Below are 12,600 nucleotides of genomic sequence, written 5' to 3'. Positions count from 1 at the left end.
TTTAAATAAATAAAATTGAAAACAAACAAACAAACAAACAACAACAATAACATATATATATATATGTATTTTAAAAAAATAAAAAATAAGAATAAATAATAGAAACATAATACTCCTTGTGTCCAAAAATAGCCAATGTGGCCAAGCATGTGGCCATCATTCTGGCAGACTTGGTGAATGTTTGAAATTTATTTTATTTTGTTGTCAAGTTGAGGTGTATTTTGATCCATCGATATTTGAAGAAAAAGTTTTCTGATTTGTAATGTGCTTTGTCAGTGTTTGGTAAACACACACACACACACACACACACACACATACACACAATGTGCATACATGCATACACGCACACATATACACATACAAGCATATATATATATATATATATATATATATATATATATTTACACACACACACAATACACACAAACATACGCGCACAAACACGCATACACATATATACACCCACACACAAGGGAGTCATGCTGAGTAGGTTTAAACAGCTGGGCGAGGATCTAGAGTTTTGTATGACAAGTAAACGCTATCCTACTTCAAAGTAAAATCCTAGGTGTTTTGAATACTACCTTATGACTGATTTGCAAAACAACTGTGCACCTTAGGGTTAGACAACATGCTGTTATAATAATAATAATAATAATACTAATATTTATACCCTCTCCTGGGATAAATGGAATATTGTGAAGCGCATTGAGCATGGTAAATCCTTGGAAATAAGCTATATATAAATGTTCATACCTCTCTCCCTCTTCCCTCCTCTCTCTCTCTCTCTCTCTCTCTCTCTCTCTCTCTCTATATATATATATATATATATATATATATATATATATATATATATATAATATATTAATACAAATTGTCACTCACATTTTTTTTATACACACATCCACCACACACACACACACCTATATATATACTCTATATATATTATTATTATTTATATATATATATATATATAAATGCGTTGGCAAGATCACAACATTCCATCGAAGTATAAGACCAACACAAACTCTGTGTAACATGAATTTATAGTCAATTGTATACATTTTAGTAAACAACTCACAACGCGGAGGCAAAAAAATATAAAAGCTGAGTGACGTCATCTGCATACTATATATATGTATATACCTATCTATCTATCCATCTATCTATTATATTATCTAACAGTTCAACAGGTGGGTTCCCCTTACCCAATATTATTGTATTATTAAAGCTCGTGTCCTAACCGGGTATTCTAACAGTGTTCTGGGGTCACCAAGTCCATGATAGAGATACCATCGATGTGAATCGAGAAAGGGGGACGGACGGAAGGACTGAGGGTTCCACTCCAATGGAACTACTGAAATAATGCCTCGTGATAGCACCTTGTTGAGATTGTTATCTCTGAAGGGATTCTTTGTTGATTTTAGTTCACGCGATTATTTCTTGAATGGCTTGATCCACTTTAACGTTCCGGCACAAGACATTGATACGACGACAATTTTTACACAATATGTGTGACGCACCGCGTCAATATGGTGTTATGTCGGAATGGATTTAGAAAGGTAATTTAGCTTTAAGTGAAAATAATTCAAAGAACTAGAAAAATTAATTGCTTTAAAGGTAAATAATTCAAAGAATTAGGAAAATTTAATTAATTTTTTTTAATTAATCAACAATCAAAAGGCGAAACCAATGTGCACTTTTTTGCAGGTCTGATAACTCAATTCCTTATGGCCTCATCATTGAAGGAAAATCTTTAAAAAATGATGCAAAGTATTGTCCATTACAACAATGTTAAACTAAGTGGGTTCGGATGTCAGACCTGTATATTATATGTACACGTCAGGCGAAACTCATTCTTCTCGATAGAGACATTTCCAGTAATTTGTTTAGTATTTATATTACAGACGTCTAATATTTTAAAATTCAATCTTAAGCACAAGGCACAATACCGTGTTGAACGATAAGTCACAGATATCACGGGTTACGGCATAAGGATTAGCTAGTAGCTGACCGAGGCAAAGCGGAATGCCTTATCCATGCGGCTATGTGGTCTTGTGGTATGACACTCGGAAGTTCCTGGGTTCGAGCCTCGCTCGGCGCATAGTTGAGTCCTTGGAGAAGGCTCTTTACTCACATTCTTTCACCGTACTCAGGTGTAAAATGAGTACCTGGCCCTGAACAGCGTTGTCTCTGTCCGAAAAAAAATTGTAATATCGCCTAACAGGAGTCATATCCCGTCCTAAATGTTAAGCGTTGCTGTTGGCCGGGGACCCGCTGTAAAGCGCTTTGAGCACGTTTAGTGGATATTGCGCTATATAAAAGCTCATATTTTTTTTAATCCACTTAGCCACCTCTTAAACTGATATATATATATTATTATATATATATATTATATATATATATATATATATATATATATATATATATATATATAATATTTATTTATTATTATTTTTTTTCAGTCAGAGAAAGGGGTAGGGGTGGGATGGGCGTATACCTTAATGCTCAGGTTGTGTTCGGGTGTGTGTGTGGGGGGGGGGGGGGGGGGGGGGGGGGGGGGGTTACCAGCAACCTGCACTCTGAGACTTTGAGCAAACAATATCACTAATAACTCACAATAACTAAGGGATGCACCGCAGCAAACCCATTAACATGGGTGCGTAAGCCAAGCACCCAAAAGTAGTGAATAATTTCACACTAGTAAAGTGGCGTAAAATTCAATACTCCCACACCACAGATCACCTTGCTCAGTCCATTCACTAATTAATTAACAATAAGTAAAGTCGCGTAAATAAAATTAAGAAAAAAAAAACAAAAACAAAAACTCTCGCGACATGGCTTCCAAACTCAATCCATCCACTAATTACAAACAAGTAAAGTGACTTAAGTAATAATAATAATAATAATAATAATAATAATAATAATAATAATAATAATAATAATAATAATAATAATAATAATAATAATAATAATAATAATAATAATAATAATAAACATCCCATAACACGGATTCCAACTAAATCCATTCACTTCATGAGGCAGTCGCGCTACCAACTAAGCCGCCAACACCAAAAGTACCTAATGTATCCATATCATGACATTTGTAACCAATCGTTCCCAAACGGTATCAGATCGGAGTGGACATTGACATGATGCTTACAATTCAATTCCACACTGAATTTTATGAAATTTGAGCTATTAAAAAACAAACAAAAACAAAACAAAACAAAACAAAAAAAAAAAAAAAATAACAAACAAACAACAAATGCTTTCATAGTGGAAGTAAAAGTGATAATAAGCTGCAAGAAGATGAGGACTGTAAAAATAAAATAATAATTAACAAAAATGAATATATAACAACTTCGAACAAAAAAATAAATCAAAACAATAAAAAAAAAAAACAACAACAAAAAAGAAAAAACCAACAGGGAACGTTTCGGACTAAAAACCCTTCTTCTGCCAATAACAAAAACAATAAAATCTTTTTGAGATAGTGAGTCACACATAGAAAGAATGAAGTTGACGTCACCAGGTCTTTGTTAATGCTTTTTGCCATCCGCATTTATGAGTAATTCTCACTAAACTGCATTAACCAGTCTATTAACGTTCAAGGTTACACATAGTTTTGTGCATTGGTCCGTTATACTTCCGAATGGCAAAGTTGTGAGCTTCTTAGCCAAGCGCACACTATCTATATGACATTTTACTTCTTCGCACTCTAAAAAGAATCATACTCTGAATTAAAACATAGTATAAACAAGACCCGTGTCTCATATTCTTGGCTTTAAAATCAATTTTCATCACCCAATTCAGCCCATCATAATACTAATACCGTTTTGAGACGATGAGTCACATAAAATAATAATAATAATAATAATAATAATAATAATAATAATAATAATAATAATAATAATAATAATAATAATAATAATAATAATAATAATAATAATAAAATAATATAGATAAAGTATACACACACACACACACACACACAAACACACACATACATATATGTGTATATATATATACTGCATATATCCAACACCTGTTGGCGACTTGCTTTCCTGGTCATTTCATTTTGACATAATGAGTCGATATGATAATAATAACGTAGGCTATGATACGATTGGCGAAGATTGGAAAATTGATAATTGCAATAAACGCCGCATAAACCGACACACAATATATGCGGCTTTAATGTGGATTATGGTATAATATTATGTAATTTTATGGTTGATAGTTGGTAAGACATGATAATGAACTCTCTCATCGTGGAGAAAGATGTACTCAGTGATTAGCTTCTCTTGCCCCCCCCCCCCTTTTTTTTTTTTTCCTCTTATTTTATATTTTATAGATTTGTTTGGTTTTTTTTAATCAATTTATTTATTTCCATAGTTTTGTACCATTTTATTTATAGCTTTTTTGTCGATTTAAGAGACTAACTCGTTTGCAAAACGTATAAGTTAATACCATCGGCAAACACACTGGTTCTCGCGTCAGCAAACACTCAAAAGTATAAGATGGCTTCATATTTAATGAAATTATACACACTGCATTCCTGACGCCAGCCCTTTGCTAGATTAAAACCCTGTAACTGTGAAAAATGAATGTTTAAAATATCAAAACGTCTTTCATAATACCTTTTATTGCCATGGGCATGATCTATATTACATTTCCAGGTGCTCGAAGTCATTGGTCACATTGCAAAGTGTACTCAAAATGACCCACATAGTGAGAAGTGTTCACAGTTTGAGAAATATCCAACGTTACAATTTGTTATTTTTCTCAGCATGACTCTTGGGTATGTTTACAACTTTAATAAACAAAGCGACGTGTTCATACACATTGAGAAATGTTCAATCGTTGTGCAGCAACAAATCATGTAGTCGATGACTAGGTTGGACGAGAACATGAATATAGATCGCTCCCATTGCAGCCTGACCATACTATGACCTCCTCATATATCGAGCGCAAAAAACCCAAAAAAACCCTGATATTCTTCATGCAGGATGATTACACTAATGTGTGTCAAGTCTGTATGTTTTATTGAGGACATTGAACATAGTTTAATACCATTGGCATGGGCATGATCTATATTACATTTCCATGTGCTCGATGTCATTGGTCACATTGCAAAGTGTACTCAATGATCCACATGGTGAGAAGTGTTCACAGTTTGAGAAATATCCAACGTTACAATTTGTTATTTTTCTCAGCATGAATCTTGGGCATGTTTACACTTTAATAAACAAAGCAGCGTGTTCATATACATTGAGAAATGTCCAATCGTTGTACAGCAACAAATCATGTAGTCGATGACTAGGTTGGACGAAAACATGAATATAGATAGTATGCAGATGACGTCACTCAGGTCTTTGTTATTGTTTTTTGACTCCGCGTTTTTGAGTAATGCTCACTGAACTGTATTAACCCGACTATAAACGTTCATGGATACACACAGTTTTGTGTGTTGGTCCGTTATACTTCCGGATGGCAATGTTATGAGCTTCTTAGCCAAGCGCATACGATCGCTCCCATTGCAGCCTAACCATACTATGACCTCCTCAGAACGGTATTATGTCGAGTGCAAAAAAAAAAAAAAAAAAAAAAAACCCTGATATTCTTCATGCAGGATGATTACACTAATGTGTGTCAAGTCTATGTTTTATTGAGGACATTGAACATAGTTTAATACAGTACCAAAAATGTATATTTTTTCTCTGATTTTTTAAACTTCAATTTCATTTTCTTTGAACTGCCGAATACAATTCACGATTTGTTTTCTTCTTTGGCCAAAGACTTGTCTTTTGACGTCATTTGTTGGTCAGTGTCGGGCCATGAGTTCACAAAGGCCACGTTCAGAGCCATGAGGCCCGTGGCGCCGGTGAAACGGACAATAGCAATTGCTTGCTATCCTTTTGACAGGACCATAGTCTATCGCAAAGTACTTTTTGTCAGATCTAACAGACCCAGCTACCCAATCACTGGTGCGTGGATAGGGGGGTCAGAAAAAAAAAACCTCGACTGCACCCGGGATCGACCTCGGTCCCTTTGCGTGTGAAGCGAGTTGGTCCCCCCCCCCCCACCCTCCCCCCTTACTAAAATCATCTTATTATTTACTTCTGTTGTTGATCGTCGCCTTGACTTGTAAAATAATTTTTAAGGAAGTGTCAGGTGTATAAGTTTACGAAGGATACGCTATGGCCCACCTACCAATGACAATTGAAATAGGCTTGGTCTAAGTCTAGAGCAGTGAAACAAGTCAGTTTATTGACAATGAGCCCTCCATTCCTCTTCACCTTCCACACTCTTACAAGAAAGGGCGTCATTCCTCTCGGCTCATTATCAAAGTACTAAAATAAACAAAGGTACTGATTGCGTTATAATTTGATCTCACACGAGACCAGATTTTCCTCGCCGTGCAATGCCTGACAGAATGGTTTTCTTTCTTTACATTTTGGCCAGGAATTATTTTTAAAAAACTGAACTGAAAACTGAACTATTTCTCCGTGTCTTTTAGTACGTGTTAAAATTTATTTTGCGCATTGATTAACTATTGGTTGTCACTGATTATTATTATTATTATTATTATTATTATTATTATTATTATTATTATTATTATTTATTATTATTATTATATTAATACAATTATTAATTAATTAATTAATTAATAATAATAATAAAATAATAATAATAATAATATAATAATAATAATAATAATAATAATAATAATAATAATAATAATAATAATAATAATAATAATAATATATTTCCTATAACATCAATGGGCATGATCTTTATTACATTTCCATGTGCTCGAGGTCATTGGTCACATTGGAATATGTGATCAAAGTGACCCACATCGTGAAAAGTGTTTACAGATTTTGAAATATCTAACATCACGATTGGTCATATTGTTCAGCTTGACACATGGGCAAGCTTACAACTTCCATAAACAAAGCAGCGTGTTTACATTTCTGAAGAAATATCCAATCTTTGGACAGCAACAAATCATGTGATTGATAACTTGGTTGGACAAAAACGTGAGTATAGATCGCTCCCATTAAAATGGACCCCAAAACGTCCAAAATTCTCAAAAAAGGATCACTTCTTTCAAATGTCCAACAGAACGCCTGTTTCTACATTTTAGACAGAAAACTTTTAATGCCAATTAAAAGATTCAGTCGACTTAAATGATGGAGAGAAAGATAAAGTGAGTAAAAGTGACTCAGATATAAGGGAACAACACAAAACAAACGAGGTTTGGCCTTCTTAGTGGCTCATTTCGACACCTCTAGTTTTCTAGTTAAATGACCCACAAAAGTACTTAAACCAGAAGCTCTCTCTCTCTCTCTCTCTCTCTCTCTCTCTCTCTCTCTCTCTCTCACACTCAACTCTCTCTCTCTCTCTCTCTCTCTCTCTCTCTCTCTCTCTCTCACACACACACACACACACTCACTCTTGACAAGTTTTGGAGTGGGGCGGGAGGAAAGGGGGGGGGGCATATTAATCGATCTGTCAAGTGAATACATTTTGACAAGATTTTAAATCTCATGCTATAGAATCTTTGATAAGTTCTGAGAGGCGGTTGGGGTGGGGTGTTGTAATCACTCAATAGATTATTAACATTTGACAAGTTTTGAAGTCTCGAGTGTAAAATAAATTTTGACAAGTAGGGATCGTTTTAATAGTACTAAAATATGAGAAAATGTTTCTGACAAAAGCGATTTTAAAAAGGCGTTCTGTCACAGCTTACGACAGTCCGAACCCCGAGTAGTGGGATATTTGAGCTGCCAGGCATATTTTCTCAATATAATTCACTTCAAGGGCTTAGATTTGAGACAGACGCCAATCAGCAGAATATTATTATTATGTAGTGGCTGTCTGGCCTATTTCAGCAGTTCACACAGACTTCAGACTTCACAGGTGGCAGATTTTTCCCCAGGTGTTTATCGTTGAACGGTATTGTATTCTAGGCAGGTATACGAGTAGTACGTGTAACGTTTTACCTACAATGACAAAATGGCTTTATTTTTAAATTCATTTCTTTTTCTCTATTCCTTTTTTTTTTCTTTTTTTTTATGGGGGGGGGGGGGGGAGGGGCAGAAATGTTTTTTTTTTCATCGATAGATTTAGACCTGCCCCCCCCCCTCCCCCCACCTAACAATCCCAAATTATTATAAACTCATTACATTTCACAGAATTCCTAGGTTTAAGCCATCTCGACAAGTTGGCCGGGGTCAATTTTATTTTGTTGATAGCCTAAACGAAGTATATAGTTTTCTGACAAAATAAAAGAAAAGTGTTTTATCGTTGTGCGGCGAGTCGCTGTATTAATTCCATTCTTAAATCCAAACACACACACACACACACACACACACACTCACACACACACAGAGCTCTCATGTGACTTAATGTTGCATGTTTACGTCCTTGTTAGGTTTGTGTAACGTAATTAAATCGATAATGCAAAATCTTGCCAATGCGTCAATATCTGGTTACATAACGAGAAAGAGAAATGGCAATTATACCGTTACAGGCACTTTCCAATCAACGGCACACGACACTATTCTTTGGCTCCAATAATGTAGAGTATCGAGAATGAATATGGTTTAATGAAGTCCCAGGTTTGAGAGGGGTTTGTTTTTTGTTTGTTTAATTTTTTGTTCTTGTTTTTTTATTTTTATTTTTTTTGGTGGGTTTTGGTTGTTGTTTTTTATTTTTTTATTATTTTTTTTTTGACAAGATGAGGGTTATTTTAATCGACCGATATTTGAAAGACAAGGCCAAAATATATTTTTTAATATGTTGATGTTTTGTTGTGTTAGTACGACAGAACGCTTAGCTCTTCACGAATGCGAAACTTATAATATTTCGATTATATATAGTACAATGGAACAAAGGCTTTAAAGAGTTATAATGGACAAAAATAAAATCAATCAGTATTGAACTGTTACAGTTTGACTAATATTGGGGGAATGAATGTTTTAAGATAAAATACGATTTATTCTACTCCTGGAAATCATAGAAAAAGATAGAGACGAAGAAATACTCATTACGGAAAAGTGCCCCAAGAGTAGTGAAACTAGTTTTGCCTCAAAATAATAATAATAATGATAATAATACTAATAATAATAATAATAATAATAATAATAATAATAATAATGATGATGATGATGATGATGATGATGATGATGATGATGATGATGATGATAATAATAATAATAATAATAAAGTAAAATTAAAATAATTTTAAAAACATTTCTGGAAAAAAAGGTAATCAAACCTTGTGACCCACCGTTTCAAAGTGGTATTATGTCAGGATGACCTAAGTCCTGAAAGTTGAATTGATAGACACAAACGTGAAACTTGAGATTAATTTCTAATTTCGTTATGGTGCAGAAAAACCATAATTTCTTCCGTTTCAAAAACTAAAAAATTGGCAATTCTTTATCATTCCAATTCTAAAGACACATTGGGGTCCATAACATCAGGACAAAATACCGTTTTGAGACAATGGGTCACATCATTAATTTGTTCAGCTAACGCATCGCCAGACTAGCAATTTTCACTAAAATATTATGAAAGAGAACATTTATTTCTCAATAACAAATCCATTCAGAACTGAAGTGCGGCTATGCGGTCTGGTGGTATGACAATCGCCTTAGGGTCGGGAAGGTCCTGGGTTCGACTCCAGCTCTGACGGCGCATAGCTGAGTTCTTGGAAAATGCTATTTACTCACATTCTCTCACCATACTCATCTGTAAAATGAGTACCTTATCCGTACCGCGTTGTCTCTATCGGTAAAAAATTGTAATATCGCCTTAAAGGCGTCATGTATCGCCCTGCATGTGAAGCGTTGCAGTTGACCAGGGGCGCCGTGTAAAGCGCTTTGAGAATGTTTTGTGGATATTGCTCTACATAAAAGCCCAAGTTTCTTGTGGTGGTGGTGTGTGTGTTTGTGTGTGTGTGTGTGTGGGGGGGGGGGGGGGGTTTAAGATCATTTTAAAACATCTTAATTTGAAATTCTTTAGACGCACTTGATTCCCCCAGAGTTAAGTTGGCAATAGGCGAGAAAGCTCTCTGCTACAATAAACTAAAAATAATGGCGAAGAGTAAATTAACTGACACGAGCTTTTCTGTTAAAATGATCAAATTCTATGTTATTGCAAAGAACTTGTGCTTCATCTTTGTTTTGATAAGAAGAATTAAATATTATGGCTAGAACAGACCAGACGGACTAAAAGGAGGAAAAATTGGCGAAAAAAAATTTGGGCTTTTATCTAACGCAATATCCACTCAATGTGCTCAGCGCTTTACAAAGCGTCCCTGACAAACAGCAACACGTAACATGTAACACGAAACACGACGCCTGCTAGGCGATATTACAGGTTTTTTTCTCTGACAGAGACAACGCTGTCAATGGCCAGGTACTCATTTTACACCTGAGTACGGTGAGAGAATGTGAGTAAGAGTCTTTTCCAAGGACTCAACTATGCGCCGAGCGAGGCTCGAACCCAGGACCTTCCGATCCGAAAGCGAGTGTCATACCACAAGACCACATAGCCGCACAAAGCTATGTTTAACTTGAGTGAGTTCTATAAAAAATAAAAAACAACAAAAATTTACGTCAACTAATCCCAAGGTCAAGTCTGTATGTATAGATAGTATGCGCTTGGCTAAGAAACTCACAACATTGCCATCCTGAAATATAACGGACCAACACACAAAACTATGTGTAATCTTGGTCGTTTATAGTCTGGTTAATACCGTTTGATAATTACTCATAAACGCGGATGGCAAAACACAATAACAAAGACCCTAGTGACGTCAACTTCATTCTATCTATCTAGAATAAATCGCAAAACATATGATTTTTCTTAAATTCTAAAGTCTTCTTTCAAAATAGCAAGGTGGGAGTAATATGACGCAGATGTGATCTGAGCCAATTTTATCTAGATATCTAGATTTCTTTCTTTCCGATATTTTGTTATTGTTTGCATGTTTGTTTTTGTTTTTGTTTATTTTGTTTTGTTTTGATTTTTAGGAAACATTTTATAAATAAACGAAATTCATAACATCTCTGCTAAAAGAATACCTCCAATTTTGATCGCAATTTTAAATTTTGATGGCAAAGTTTTATGTTTGTTAATTAAAGTTTCGAGAACTTTCATTAACTTGACAGTATTTTAAATAAGACCCACGTTGTTGGGACCCCATTTATATTTTGATCTTGTTGATTTAAGTTCTGAAAAGTCTAAAACAGAAATTAAAAAATAAAGTTTTAGATTTTCATCACCTGCCACATTAAAACTTCCATGAAATAAGACATACCTTCAACAAGACTGAATATTGTTATTATTCCATTCCGAATTTTTATAAAGAAAAACAAATCACCAAACGATAAAAATTTAATCCAATTTTATCCAATGTTTACAAAGCAAAATGAAATTCAAGAATGATAACTCGGTGTCGTGTCGTCTGCTAGCGGTGCAACAACACTGACTTCTGCCATGTCAGTGCATTGTAGCGCGACGCCGTTGGATTTCGTTGGCTTCGGGCTTCCACGATTCGGTCGGTCGGTTCGTCTCGTCCGTCCGAATCCAAGCGAGGGGGGCGACTTTGTTTTGTCTCGATTGTGTCTGTTTCATGTGGTTTTTACACCGTATGGCGGGCAGACAGGTGGGTGGGGATGAGAGACCGCTTAGAAAATGAAGATAATGTAAAATGTTCATTTTTACACCGTTTATAGATTTGACCTATTGCTTTCTTTTATGCCTTAGTCGATTCACTTGTAATTACCACGAGACAGCGTTTAAATTTTGGGGAAATTAAGGGAAATTAAGGGAAATTACGATATTTAGGCAGACCTTGCCTTTAAAATTCATAAAGCAAAATTTTTTGTTTCCTGCATGAAATAGATGTAAAAGAACTGTCAGCCCCCCCCCCCCCCCCCACCGTCACTTTCCAACCCAAGGATAATATTCTGGTTAATAATAACAACATTTTTTTTTTGTCACATCCACTTGATACACGGATAAATCTATCAACAGATGGGCGAGAAAACGAGACAACTGCGAAAGGATTCAAAAAAGGTATTGTAAGTGGTAGCCGAATGCTCTACCGGTGGTTGACTTGCTTTCCTAACGGGAGCTGCTTGGTTGTTCTCCTTGTTTGTTAGCTGTGGTGAAACAATTTCCGACAGAAACGGTTTCATAATTATCTTTATAATAAACACATTATCAAATCAACATAAAACAAAAACAAAATAAATAACTGCGCGCAGAAAGAATTTACGTAAACATTCACACACACATACACACACACACACACACACACACACACACACACTAATACATAAATGGGAAAACAACATAGGAGAGGAGAGGAATGAAAGTTATACCTAAAAGATAGAAAATACATAGTAAAGAAAAGAAAATCAATTGAAACAAAATATTTTAAAATCCAACAGGATCATCTGTTTCATCGGTGGGTTTCGAAAAGAAAGACAATATAGATCTATTTCTTAAAACATGATCAACACTACAAAAATATTTGATTCAATAACGCACATTGGCTTCGATGGATAAGTTGCCTAT

General features: G+C 35.0%; 1 protein-coding gene across 7 annotated transcripts in view; it reads right to left on the bottom strand.

Annotated features, from left to right (window-relative positions):
- The window catches only part of LOC144970419 (uncharacterized), a 310,164-nt gene extending 298,582 nt beyond the window's left edge, over window positions 1-11,582 (bottom strand). For 5 of the 7 annotated variants that reach the window (XM_078910048.1, XM_078910046.1, XM_078910042.1 and 2 more), the window contains exon 1: window positions 11,336-11,582. The gene's annotated coding sequence lies outside the window, so the exon portion shown is untranslated. The remainder of the gene's footprint in view (window positions 1-11,335) is intronic. The other 2 variants (XM_078910047.1, XM_078910044.1) reach the window with 1 other exon arrangement.
- Window positions 11,583-12,600: the final 1,018 nt, after the last annotated feature.

This window comes from Berghia stephanieae, chromosome 4 (genome assembly GCF_034508935.2).
Source record: "Berghia stephanieae isolate SIO BIC M18660-M18661 chromosome 4, UCSD_Bste_1.3, whole genome shotgun sequence".
Taxonomy (NCBI): Eukaryota; Metazoa; Mollusca; class Gastropoda; order Nudibranchia; family Aeolidiidae; genus Berghia; species Berghia stephanieae.
The sequence above is the reverse complement of the archived record's forward strand: the minus strand, read 5'-3'. Positions and strand labels throughout refer to the sequence as shown.